Source organism: Polypterus senegalus, chromosome 16, assembly GCF_016835505.1.
Source record: "Polypterus senegalus isolate Bchr_013 chromosome 16, ASM1683550v1, whole genome shotgun sequence".
Lineage (NCBI taxonomy): Eukaryota > Metazoa > Chordata > Cladistia > Polypteriformes > Polypteridae > Polypterus > Polypterus senegalus.
This window is the reverse complement of record NC_053169.1, coordinates 4,005,415-4,018,920: the sequence shown is the minus strand read 5'-3', so window position 1 is coordinate 4,018,920 and position 13,506 is coordinate 4,005,415.

Genomic DNA, 13,506 nt, shown 5'->3' with positions numbered 1-13,506 from the left:
CTCCAGCAGGCTGGCCACTGGTGTGAATGCCTCTGACATCTCAAACAATCAGAAACAGACCTCACGAGGGTGGCTTGAGGGCCCAACATCCTCTAGTGGGCACCGTGGAGCTTGATGGGCATTTGCCATAGAATACCAGAATTGGCAGGTCTGCCACTGGCGGGCATCCTGTGCTTTTCACAGATGAGAGCAGGTTCACCCTGAGCACACGTGACAGACGTGAAAGGGTCTGGAGAAGCCGTGGAGAACGTTATGCTGCCTGTGACATCGTTCAGCCTGACCGGTTTGGTGGGGGGTCAGTGATAGTCAGTCTGGGGAGGCATATCTATGGAGGGACACACTGACCTCTACAGGCTAGACAACGGTGGGCACCTTGACTGCCATTAGGTATCAGGATGAAATCCTTGGACCCGTTGTCAGACCCTATGCCGGTCCCTCCTGGTGCACGACAAAGCCCGGCTTCATGTGGCGAGAGGACTTGATCCCACTGACTGCCCACCCACCCAAAGCGCTCACTCGTCTGACCTCAATCCAACAGAACACCTCTGGGTGGGACATTATCTTTCGGTCCATCTGACACCTCAGACTGTCCTGGAGCTCAGTGATGCCCTGGTCCAGATCTGGGAGGAGATCCCCCAGGACACCATCCATCGTCTCATTTTATCTAATAGGACGGTTGCTGTGTGACAAAAGATATGAACGTCACTTGTGAGTGTATCAGAAAGACGTGAAAGTCCTAGATGGCAGAATGGAGAGCCACGATGTTCTTGACACTGAAGATGTTTTATCTTATGGACAATAAAGCTGCTCTGATCAGTAGCTTCATAAGACTGACTCTGTATATCAAGACAGACCTGAAAGGCAGACCCCCAGAATGACCCCATCTTGATTATGGGCCCACCGTCTGCTCATTCCTTACTTTGTCTGTCACTTGAAGCCGCACATTCATTTCATTCTTTCTGATTTTCTCCTTTCCAGCTCCACTGAAAGGGAGGGCAGTGCCATGTCTGCCGACCGCACTCCAGCTAACCTGTGCCAGGTGTGCAGCCTGACTTTGTTGCCCCTCTTAATGCCCCCCTCCTATCCCCTCTATTAGGGAGTCTTAATGCTCGATCCGAAGCAAACAGACGACAAACAAGCCGTAAATCCCATTATGGCTGCCACGGGGCACACGTGATTAGATAAGCGGAGAATATGGCGGGCATTAAAATAATCAGCTGAACCAATTCCCCCAAACTTGTTTGAAAATCTCTTTGTTGTTTCCTCGTTTTGTTACACTTACAACGCGTGGATGCTTAGCGGTGTCCTTGTGCACTGAGGCTTTTCGAGATTATTTCTACTAAATGAATTCTCCAAATTGCTATTTGAAAACGGCACCGTTGCGCACAGGGCCTCGAGCACATCATGCCAGCCTGCCATTCACTTCTACCGAGGAGTGCCAGGAGCAGGCGGGTTTGGTCGAGGGCACCAGGCGATGGCGAGCGAATCAGTTTTGAGTCTCAGGTGAGCCAATCAGGGTGGCCGAGTGGTCAGTGCTGCCCGCTTCAGGAGTTTGAATTCAAATCCCACCCGGCTCTGGGACTGGCATGTGCAGGTACCCCGTGTGTGTGTTTTGTTTTTTGTCACACACGTGCACATGGGAGGCCTTGAATGACAGTAATCCCGAACCTGACCAGGAGGTGGCGGAGTGCATGGACTCTTTTTCTTGCTTTTCTGTAGACCACTTCTTCTTCTTCTTCTTCTTCTTCTTTCTGCTGTTCCCGTTAGGGGTCACCGCAGTGCATCATCTTCTTCCATATCTTCCTGTCCTCGTCATCTTGTTCTGTCATCCCCATCACCTGCATGTCCTCTCTCACCACATCCATAAACCTTCTCTTAGGTCTTCCTCTTTTCTCCTCTTCCCTGGCAGCTCTATCCTTAGCACCCTTCTCCCAGTATACCCAGCATCTCTCCTCCTGACAAGTCCAAACCAACGCAATCTCGCCTCTCTGACTTTGTCTCCAGAAGGTCCAACCTGAGCAGACCCTTTGATGTCCTCTTTTCTAATCCTGTCCGTCCTCGTCACACCCAATGCAAATCTTAGCATCTGCCACCTCCAGTGCCACCTCCAGCTCTGTGTCCTGTGCCCCCGTCTCCTGCCCATATCACATACAGTCATGGCCAAAATTATCGGCACCCCTGGAATTATCCCAGAAAATTGTTGCAATTCCAAATGTTTTGGTATCCACGTGTCTATTTCCTTTATGTGCACTGGAACAACGCAAAAAAACAGAAAAAAAGCCAAACCTGGCATCATGTCACACAGACCTCCAAAAATGGGCCGGACAAAATGATTGGCCCCCTCAACTTAATATTTGGTCGCACGTCCTTTGGAATAAATAACTGAAATGAAGCGCTTCCTTTCCTATCAGCATCAACAAGCGTGTTACTCCTCTCAGCTCTTCTTTGACAAACTGCTCGAGGTCTCTCCGATTTGAAGGGCGCCTTCTCCCAGCAGCAGTTCTGAGATCTCTCCATGGGTGTTCAATCGGATTACAGTCCGGACTCATTGCTGGCCACTTCAGGACTCTCCAGCGCTTTCTGGGTGCTTTTCGAGGTTTGTTTGGGGTCTTGTCCTACTGGAACACCCATGACCTCTGACGCAGACCCAGCTTTCTGACATTGCGCCCCAATATCTTTTGCTAGTCTTCAGATTTCATGATGCCTTCTAGTGCCAGAGGCAGCAAAACATCCCCAAAACATCTTCGACCCTCCGCCATGTTGGACTGTGGTCACCGTGTTGCTCTTGTCTTCGGAGGCCTCATTCCGCTTTCTGTAAACAGTCGAATGATGAGCTTCACCAAGCAGCTCCACCTGGTCTCATCTGTCCACTAGACGTTCACCCAGAAGGATTTTGGCTTCCTCAAGTACATGTTGGCAAACTCCAGTCTGGCTTTTTGATGTTTCTGTGTCGGCAGTGGGGTCCTCCTGGCTCTCCTGCCCTAGCGTTTCATTTCGTTCAGAAGTCGACGCTGTTGCACCCTGAGTCTGCAGAACAGCTTGAATACGTTTTGAAGTTGATTGCGGCCGTTTATCCACCATTCGGACTCTCCTTCGTTGCAGTCTTTTATTATTTTTTCTCTTCCGTCCACATCCAGGGAGATCAGCTGCAGTGCCATGTGTTGTGACCTTCTTGATTATGTTGTGCACGGTGGACAGAGGAACACGAAGATCTCTGGAGATGGACTTGGAGCCTTCAGATTGTTGGTCTTTTTCCATAATTTTTGTTCTCAAGTCCTCAGACAATTCTCTGCTCTTCTTTCTGTTCTCCATGCTTGTTGTGGCCCACTCAGACACACAACACTAAGGTTGAGTCCACTTGTCTCCATTTTAACTGGCTTCAGGTGTCATTGCTGTATTGCCAGCACAGGTGAGTTCAAACGAGCTTCATATGCTTGAAATAAAACGATTTACCCACAATTTGGAAAAGGTGCCAATCATTTTGTCCGGCCCATTTTTGGAGTTCTGTGTGACATGATGTCAGGTTTGGCTTTTTTTCTGTTTTTTTGCGTTGTTCCAATGCACATAAAGGAAATAAACACGTGGATACCAAAACATTTGGAATTGCAACAATTTTCTGGGATAATTCCAGGGGTGCCGATAATTTCGGCCGTGACTGTAGCTGGTCTCACTACCGTCCTGTAGACCTTCCCTGTCACTCTCGCTGATACCCGTCTGTCACAAATCACTCCTGACACTCTTCTCCACCCACTCCATCCTACCTGCGCTCTCTTGTTCACTTCTCTTCCACACTCCCTCTTACTCTGTACTGTTGATCCCAAGTATTTCAACTCCACCACCTTCGCCACCTTCACTCCCATCATCCTCACCGTTCCACTGAGCTCCCTCTCATTCACACACACGTACTCTGTTGTGGTGGTCCTACTGACCTTCATTCCTTTCCTCTCTAGAGCAGATCTCCACCTCTCTTACTTTTCTGTAGACCATTCATGTGACATTCCAGCTGGCCCTGATGATGTCACTTCTGGGTGTGGTCCTATGGATGAAGTCCCTTCCGGTTCCTGCCCCTTTGATGTCACTTCCTGTACTGACCTTTAAAGGCGCCTCCATTCCTCCATCCTCTCAAACGGGTGGCTTAGAGTGAGGGTGACAGCACAGTCACAGCCTGGCCATGCAGCCCCACAGACGTCTCCATCGTGTGGCATTAATGCACCATACTGATGTCTACATGATGGGGGCTGCTTGCCACCACGTGGGCTTCCACACATTTAATCACACATGGGGGGGATGTGCCCTCTGATGGTGGGGCTTCTGGGCTGCCTTCAGCCGCTGTTGGCACTCGGTGCCCAATAGGGGTCATGGCCGCCAATTAACACGAGCCAATAGACTGGGAGCTAAAACCGCATGTGGCGTTCGAGTCAAAACCGGGAGTTCATCATTTGCCACTTCTGTGTCTTCTATGCTGCGCCACTTTGAGGATTATTATTATAACTATTATTATTATTGTTATTATAGATATTATTATTATTATTATTATTATTATTATAGCTATTATTATTACTATTATTACTATTATTATAGCTATTATCATTTTTATTATTTTTTTATTATAGCTATTATCATTATTTTTGTATTATGGCTATTATCATTTTTATTATTATTATTTTTATTTTAGTTATTTTTATAGTTGTATTGTTATCTGCTTGTATGTCATAGCCTCCATGAGTTGAACCCTTGTCTCCCAGTGGAACACAAAGCTACAGATGGTCCCACACTGGGCACCATTTTAGGTTCCAGTGGTTGGTCATTGACACCACTGGCCACCCAATTCACTCCCTCACTTTGCAGTGGTGGCACATGAAGTCCCCTGAGCTGAAGGACCGTCCCTGCGTCCCCTCATGCCAGCTGTGTCTTTCTAAGCCTGACTTCCTGAAGTTTCCTTCACCTGTTGCTACTCTTATTCTCAGGTGTAATTTCTCCTAACTTTCTTTAAGAATTGTACAGATGTTTCTAGTGCCCGTATTTCCAACAGGGGGTGCATTCTCCCTTTAAATGGATTCTTTGACAGCTTCAGGCCCCCTGGAGGTGAGATTCTCCCCTCACCCAACTCCAATGCTCCTGGCCCAAGATTTTAAGACAAAAAGGAACAATGGCACCAGTGGAATGCCACAAACATCATGTCTGGGTAGGATGAACGAGATGTCTGATGGGACCACAAGTCCTACAAAGAGGTCTAAATACAAAAAGAGACCTTAGACCCTGGGCACAGACATGGGTGGGATTATTCATTATGTGATTGTTTATTTGTGGTAATTTATCTGCCACTGAAATGAATTCCTGGCTGTGCCCTTGCCCTCACCTTGCAATACTCACACTATAAGATCAGGGGCACACTGCCAGTCACGTAAGATGGTGGCTCCAGTCACTGAGGTGTGGTGAGAGTCGTCCTTAAATGTCACCTGCCTTCCCACTAAAAGCTCTTGCATGATGTTTGGCAACATAAATGTGACGGTGCCTTTAGGTAATAATGCCACCCACCACCCTTCACCCCCAAATGCCATGCCCTTTTAATTATAACAACATCAATGTGCTGACCTCCTGCTCATTAGAATGAGTTTGACCTCAGCACTGCAGTGGAAATGGCTCTGCCTCTTCGTGAGCATTGCCTCAGATTTGTAGGAGTACCTTTGGCATAGTAAACAGGGTACTTTGGCTTATTTATGGGTGCTGATTTTAATTATTAATCAGTGCCACCTCCCACCACCCACACTGATCAGCAGCCAGTGCCACCTACTCATGAAGAACTCATCAGGCCACTGGGACTCAACACTTGAGGTGAGCTTGAGCTCCGCCCACCTCTTTCTCTCTCTCTCTCTCTCTCTTGCTCGCTCGCTCACCCTCGCTCACTTTCTTTTACCATTGGTCAGCAGCAAACAGCTGGTTGGCCAGAGCCCCTCCCACTTACTGTATGTCAGTAAACACTTGAGTATGCTGGCAGAGTTCCCAGCTGCCTCACCCCGACGTGCCTTCATCATCTCTGGCATTTGGCTTCAACCCAGTCTGCTTTTATTGCCCTACTAAGCTCAATTTCTGTGTGCATATTTTGATGGCAGCAAGTCAAGTCTCTATGTGTCTGTGACAATTAGGCTCAGTGACCGGAGCGCCCATTGATTATTCCCTCAAACACTCTCATTATAAGGGGGGTCTTTATCAGTGAGCTGGAATCATCTAAATTGCTGATCACCGCTGGCTGAGAACATCAATTCACAAAACGTGCAGATGGGGAGCCCTAGAGAAGTGCCCTCCATCTGCTATGGCACATCGGGTGAGCAGGGCACCTTGGGCTGACAACTCAGAGGTGGTGACGCTCTGATTTTATGCGACACTTTTTAACACTCACTGTTATCCCACGGTGATGCAATGGCGACCCTGCTGGGGACTGAGTCTGCGTTATTTGGAGTTATAAGGTGCCTTTCAATAGTGACGATGACCCCCAAGTTACACTGTGGCACCCCAACATCGACTAAACCTGCAGTTTTAATTATAGTGCCTTTCAGTTGTGACCACTAATACAAGGCACTTTACAGGTGTGCCCAGGTCACCCAGGGCACTGAACGCCTGGTGCCTTTAGTCACCAGGGGGTGCACATCCTGTTGACATTAAACAAGTTCAGGGTCTCGGGGAGGTGGAGCCACACCTGGCAGTGCTTGACACATAGCAGGACAAGCAGTCCCCCCTGCACTTTACACAAGGTGAAGATGCAAAGTCTACAGGGACTTGAACTGGGCAAGGGGTTCAGATGTCCTCGTGCCACCCACCCGTGTCCCACATACCGTATACCCTGTGCAGTTTATCTTTTGGAACTTCTGTCTAAAAGTTTATTTTCAGTGCCTTTGAAATATCATAAAATATTCACAACAAACGCAATGATTTAATCTCCAGCGATTGAATGTGTGGATTGGCAACGGCACGAACACGGGCCACTCTGTTTCCTGACACTGGCACCAAATTAGCCTTCGAGTTGGAGCTCCAACTTCAAGGCGCGGAGAAGAAACGTCTGCTGAAATCCGCAGTCCTCCGAGGGAGCTGGTGGGAGTCATGGAGCCCCTCATCTCCTAATAGGCAGGATGATGAGAATTAATCAGGTGGATCCGAGTGACAACAGCAGAAAACGGCAAGCATGTGGCAAGGAGCGGCACTGGAGTGAAGGCTTCATTAAAGCAGACGTACATACGGGGAGAGGAGGGGGGCACTGCGGGGGGATGGACCACTGCTCACATGGGGGCACTACGGGGCGGGCCACTGCTCACATGGGGGCACTACGGGGCGGGCCACTGCTCATATGGGGGCACTACGGAGAAGCGGGCCACTGCTCACATGGGGGCACTACGAGGGGATGGACCACTGCTCACATGGGGGCACTACGGGGATGGACCACTGCTCATATGGGAGGCACTATGGGGCGGGCCACTGCTCACATGGGGGCACTACGAGGGGACAGACTACTGCTCACATGGGGGCACTGCGGGGGACAGACCACTGCTCACATGGGGGCACTGCGGGGGGACAGACCACTGCTCATATGGGGGGGCCCTTCGGGGGCAGGCCACTGCTCAGACTGGAGAGTAAGAAGTTATCCAGGAGCTGGGATGGACTACTGACTGGATGGGAGACCAAAGAGCCATCTGACATTAGGAAGGACCACTGGCATGGCATGGCTAAAGGACCATCCAAGAATTGGGACAGACTGCTGCCAGACAGAAGGGGGGGGGCACTGGTAGGTAGCACAAAGGTGCACCTTCATTCAGGTCACAAACAGGGGCATTTGGCCTTTTTGAGGAGACTGCTGCACACCATCAAGGGTGACCCCTAAACAATTGGGCTCAATCCTGAAAGTGACCTTGGGGGGGGGAACTGCATTTACAGTCAGGAGAGGTTGGAGTGGGGTCACCAGGACTGGGTTCAGGGGCACGCTGGGCCCCATGTTAATTCAATGTATGATGTGACTTGCTGAGTGCTTGTGTAGGTAGAGACCCCAGTGCACCGCCGTCACCCAGGGGGTCTATAATGCTCTTAAGATGGCCCTGACTGGGTTGGAGTGGAGGACAAGGAGATGAAGCATAAAGCGAGAGCTGAAGGGTCCATCAAGGAGGGGTTTCAGTTTCCCTTTCTGTTTGCTCTTCATGGGTGGGGTCCCAACTGACCCTCGTAAGACCCCTTTCAGTTTAAGCTTTTCTTGATGTTGGGCTGTTATGTTGGGTTAGGGGCTGCTCAAGAGTGCCCCCTGCAGTTTTAAACATATATTAGCTAGGGGGGGTGCAATGTCAGAGTGCACACCCACCAGCTCTTTTGTTCCCACCCCCACCCCCCATCTCAGTTGTGCTCATCTTTAATTTGACTTCTGCCCATCTGTGTGGAGCTCAGTGCTGCCTTCTGCTGGTTGTCATCTCCTTGTCACATTGTCCTCGGGTGGCCCCTTCTGCTCCTTGTGCTCAGTGAGTTGAGGCAGTGGTGGGCCAAGTTCATGGGGGTCAGCACACACCTTAGCCCACTAAAGGAGCTCCGTGTGACCACAGCTTGAATGTTCCCATGGGTGGCTCACGATGGCACCCTGACACCAGTCACGCCAGCGTCACAGGTCACACCTGCCAGCTGGGTCATGAAATCCTGAGCAGTGCCAGGGCTCTGCTGTTAGTTTGTTTTGTTTGTCTTTTTTTTTCTCCCAGCATGCATCATTTCACCGAGAGACTTCAGGAAGACTCTTTTATCACCCTGACCTGACAATGAAATTGTCACTTTGCTAAGCACGGATTTTTAATAAGAAGACAACGCGGCGGCGGCGACAGCGGCAACAGCGGCGACAGCGGCGACATCTTCATATTTACTCAGTTTGTATTTACTAAAGTGAAGTGCTTACCGACCGGGGGGGACGGGGGGGCTAATTGGAATTTTCTATCAGGCACACGCACACACACAGACGCACACACACACACAGACGCACACACAGATGCAGGAAGCCCACCCAGACGCGTGACACACACCACATATTTGCCTAGGACTGACTGATTGGTGTGGCACCCCCTCCAGGATGGTGCGAAAGTGGGGTGGTGTGGCGTCCAGCACCAAAAAGAAAGAACGAAAGAAAAGGATGGATGGACAGAAAGAATATAAGAGGGGATGGATGGAGGATTTGACAGTCGGGTGGAAGGCTGGATACGCAGAATGTGTGCACTGAAGGACGGGTGGAGGGTCTCGGGGGCAGTGTGGCATTGTGGGTAAGACTTCTGGGTTGAATTCCGTCACTACGTGTGACCCTGAGGAAGTCACTTCACCTGCCTGAGCGAGTGTCGGGCACAAAACACAAAGAGAGTTAAAGATCATCGGGCTGTCAGGCGTTCAAGTCTGTGACCGAAGTGACGGCCTGACAATACGACAAGCGACGCCTGACAGGAAGGAAGACCCTCAGGTGAAAGGGGGGCCGAGAGAGTGGGTGGAACACTGGAAGGCTGGGTGGAGAGACGCTCAGAAAAATGGAGGGATGCATGAATGAGCATATGAACAGTGGAATAAATGGATGGATTTTTGTGGGGACGGAGGTCTGTACTGAAGGATGGAGTGATAGAGAATAAAGGAATGGAAGGATCACTTGATGGCTGGATGAAGAGCTGGGTGGCCAGATGGATGGAAAGTGGAGTTTAAAAATGGAAAATGGATGGAGGGATAAACTGACAGCTAAACGAATTGATGGATATACACATGAATGGAGGTCTGGACTGAATGAAGGATGGATGGAAGAAAGAAGGAAGAGGCGAAGGACTGGCTGTATAAGTGGATGAAGGGATTGAAAATGGGATAAAAAAGATGAATGGATTATAGAGGATGGATGGACAATCTGAAGGTTGGATGAACGGATGGATGGAGGAGGAATAATGGATTAAGGAGTAGAAAGACGGGTGAGTGGATGGACAGAATACAGGGATGAACGGGTGGATGGGTGGGAGACTGAGAGATTAAATGATGCTGACTGGCTGGCAGGGTGGATGGAGGGATTGGGGAATAAAAAGATGAAGGGAAGGGTGGTAGAATGGATGAGTGTGGAGAAATATGAATGAGTGGAGGACAGAAGTCCAGGAATGGGTGAAAGTAACGAGCTGTAGAGACAGATGGAGGGATTGAAAATGGAAGGATAGGAAGATGGACCGAGAGAGGGACAGAGAACATCGGGATAAAGGATGGAGAGACTGAAAAATGGAAAGACCCTCAGACAGATAGGAGGACGGATGGATGAAATGCATCAGTGGGGGTCCGGATTGGAGGGAGAATGGAGGGCTGGTCTCTGATAGTCAAGCCGGTGGATGGCCTGAGACATGTCCAGGTCATCCCATGCAGACGCACCTGCCCACCCGCCTACCTGCCCATTTGCCCAACTGCCTGCCCGCCTGCCCACCCCCTGCCCACCCACTCCTGATTTGTGAAGATGTCCGTTCTTTTTGAAAATGAAGTACATAAAGAGGCCGTTGGAGGCCGTGTGCCTTTTGAGTGATTTGATTGGACGGATTTCACCCGGTGCCAACTCATTCGCCTGCTCCATTATCTTCCGGCCGCATGCCAACGTTACGTTTTCCTCCCTTTTTTGTTTGGATGCGGCAGACTCTTTGTTCTGATCAGATAAACTTTTCCATTTCTACAGGCCAAGTGTTGTGCGGCTCCTTCAAGGTGGGACGAGCATCCAAGTCCAAGGTGGGCACCGTAATCCGACTACAGGGGGCGCCATTATACAGTGGGCCTACCCAGGACTCAAGACACAAAGTGGGCTCAGAGCCAATCCTTTATTCTATATAGCGCCTTTCATGGCCTGCACTGCCTCGGGAACTTTCATTGATAGAAAAATCAAAATCAAATGGAGGTGGTGACTGAGAGTTTGAAGGTGTGTGTCATCTGATCAGATGAATTCAGAGAGCACACACACACACACACACACACACACACTGTAAGGACTTCACCAGGGCTCTTCATTATCTGTATAGCGCCTTTTTCCATCATACGGCAATTTGTTTAAAGTGTTTCTCAGCTGGCACAATCACAAGGCACGTCTTCAACTTATCTGTAAGTCTAGTGAAGAAGTAGGCGTATATAGTGCCTTTCATGGCAGCCACCACCCCCTTGCCTAAGTGGCACCTTTAACAGGGAGCACAGGTGACCGTCACCGCAGGACACCCTTATCTGCGTCACCTCAACAGGGCTCACAGGTGCCATCTTTACTTCTCTGGCACTGTCACGGTCTGCATGCCCACCACGCCCATCGCCACTCTGCCAAGACTGCCCTTCTTCTTCATCGTTGACCGCTCTCCACTGGCAATCCCTTCTCGATATAGCGCCTTTACCAGAGCAGCAGCTGGCCAGTGCAGCATTATCGTTGGTCAGTTAATTAAACTGAGAGTCGTCTGCGCCCCGTTTATTATTCCAGTCACCGATGTCCTTGTCGATTTGAAGCCGTGGCTCCCTTCTGCTGTCAGGAGCAGTTTATGTTCAGTGGTGTCATAAGATTTAGTGACAAGTAAAGACAATGTTTGAGATCTCGGCAGCATAATGCGGTTTAAGCAACTGTGACCTTGAGTGAAAACTTGTCATTCTGTCTCATTATTTATGCATTTGCCTCCAATTTTGTAATTCCAAGCGTAAAACAAAGAGCTCTCCGTTATCTTGATGAAATTCCCTGCCATTTCACTGACACTTCACTCATGTTGGCTCCTTTGGGAACTTTTTTTTTTTTTAGTTGACAAAGGAAAAAAAATCGATAGTCAATACGTTGACACTAATATAGCGCCTTTGGTAGTGGATGCTGTCACCCAGTTTTTATTAGGATTACATTTGAAACTACCTGCCCCTCGTTATATCCAAAGCGACTTACAAATTGAAACCGTTTGAATGTTTCTGCAGTGTTATATAAAGCTAGTGCATGACCACTAGGGGGCGACGCAGCTTAGCGAATGTGACTTGCAGGTGGCCATCATCTGTATATTTGTACCTCTGCGTCGGCACGTGTGACGTGTTCAGGATTGTGGAGCCTCTCCTTATCACCGATGGCTTTCCATTTCTGCAGCTCACCACCTTCATGGCTCTCTCCAGCGTTACGTAAGGAGTTTGAACCTGAGATCCTGTGCCTTACAGTTCAGTAGCACGGCCTGCTAACCAACTGGTGACCAAATCTGCTTTTCTCTGCAAGTCACATTACAGGGTCCCCCAGCAATATGTTGGGGTGTTGAAGCTGAGGACTCGAGTTTGACCCTTCAGTACTATAACCACTAGGGGGCGACCAGCCGTGACTCGCACATCGCCATTCTTGTTGTGTTTCCGTCACTTTCTGAGTCTCATTCAGTGGCATGGAGGGGACTGAACCAAAAGCCCAGAGGTTTACACCCCAGCTGTATATGTGGCAGGGGGTGACGTGGTGACTCGCACATTCGCAGCATTTCCCAGTTTCTGTGGCTCACGACTTCCATGGCTCTCTCAGCACCGTGTGAGGCGTGTGAACCCAAGGACCTGCAGTTTACATTTCAGTAGCACGTCGTGGCCATTAGGAGGCAACGCAGCTTACCGAGCTTTGACTTTCAAACCAGCGATGCTGCCGAGTTTCTCTAACCCTCCGGTTACAGGAGCCCCCCAGCATTTTGGTGGGGTATTGAAGGTGGGCACTTGGGCGCTATAACCCCATAACTGCTGCAAACTTGTGAAAAGTGAAGTCCGCAGTGACGTCTCACAAGCACATCAAGTTACAGAGGAAGCCAAGATGACCTTCTGTTTTCTCGATGGCAGCGCCAGCCTGGGGACTACAATTCCCATCATGCAGCAGGAGCAGCAGCAGCAGGCAGGGGCTGAGGGGAGGAGCAGTGAGTGGCCACCCCCTTCAGGAGCTGCTGATTGGCAGTAAACCGCTGTAAGCTGCACTTCTATAAAGGACAATCTGCCCACCTTAGTTTAATTTGGACCAGGGGTAGGGGGGTGGGGGTGGTTAAGGGGGCTTATTGATTTCATGCTTGATTTTTGTATTTTTATTCCTTGTAGATCAGAGTTTGGCTTGCCAGAGTCTTTCTGACAACTGTTTTTTTGTTCTCTATCCTAATGTTTGTGGTGCTCTCCCGTGACGCCATTTTGTTTTCCTTCAGGTGGCGCCATTTTTGTGGACGGTTGTTGATGTGATTTTTTATTTGTTATTTTTTTATTTTTTACTTTTTTGTGGTTTATGGTTTTCCTGACTAAGCATTTGACGGCTTAGTCAAACGGCTTTATGGGTACATTTCATCGTCCAGACTTTCATCGGCCTTTACCTTGGGGTGGCACAACTTTACCAAACGCTTAGGGAGCAAAACAAACAAATGAAAATCCAAAGTCACTTCCTACCGAGTGCTGAGGATTCTGCCTTCAGCTTCATGAGGCTGTGCGTGTGACGCAGTTCAGCCACCAGAGGGCGACGTCGCTGCCATCAAGAAGAGTTTGGGCCCTGCA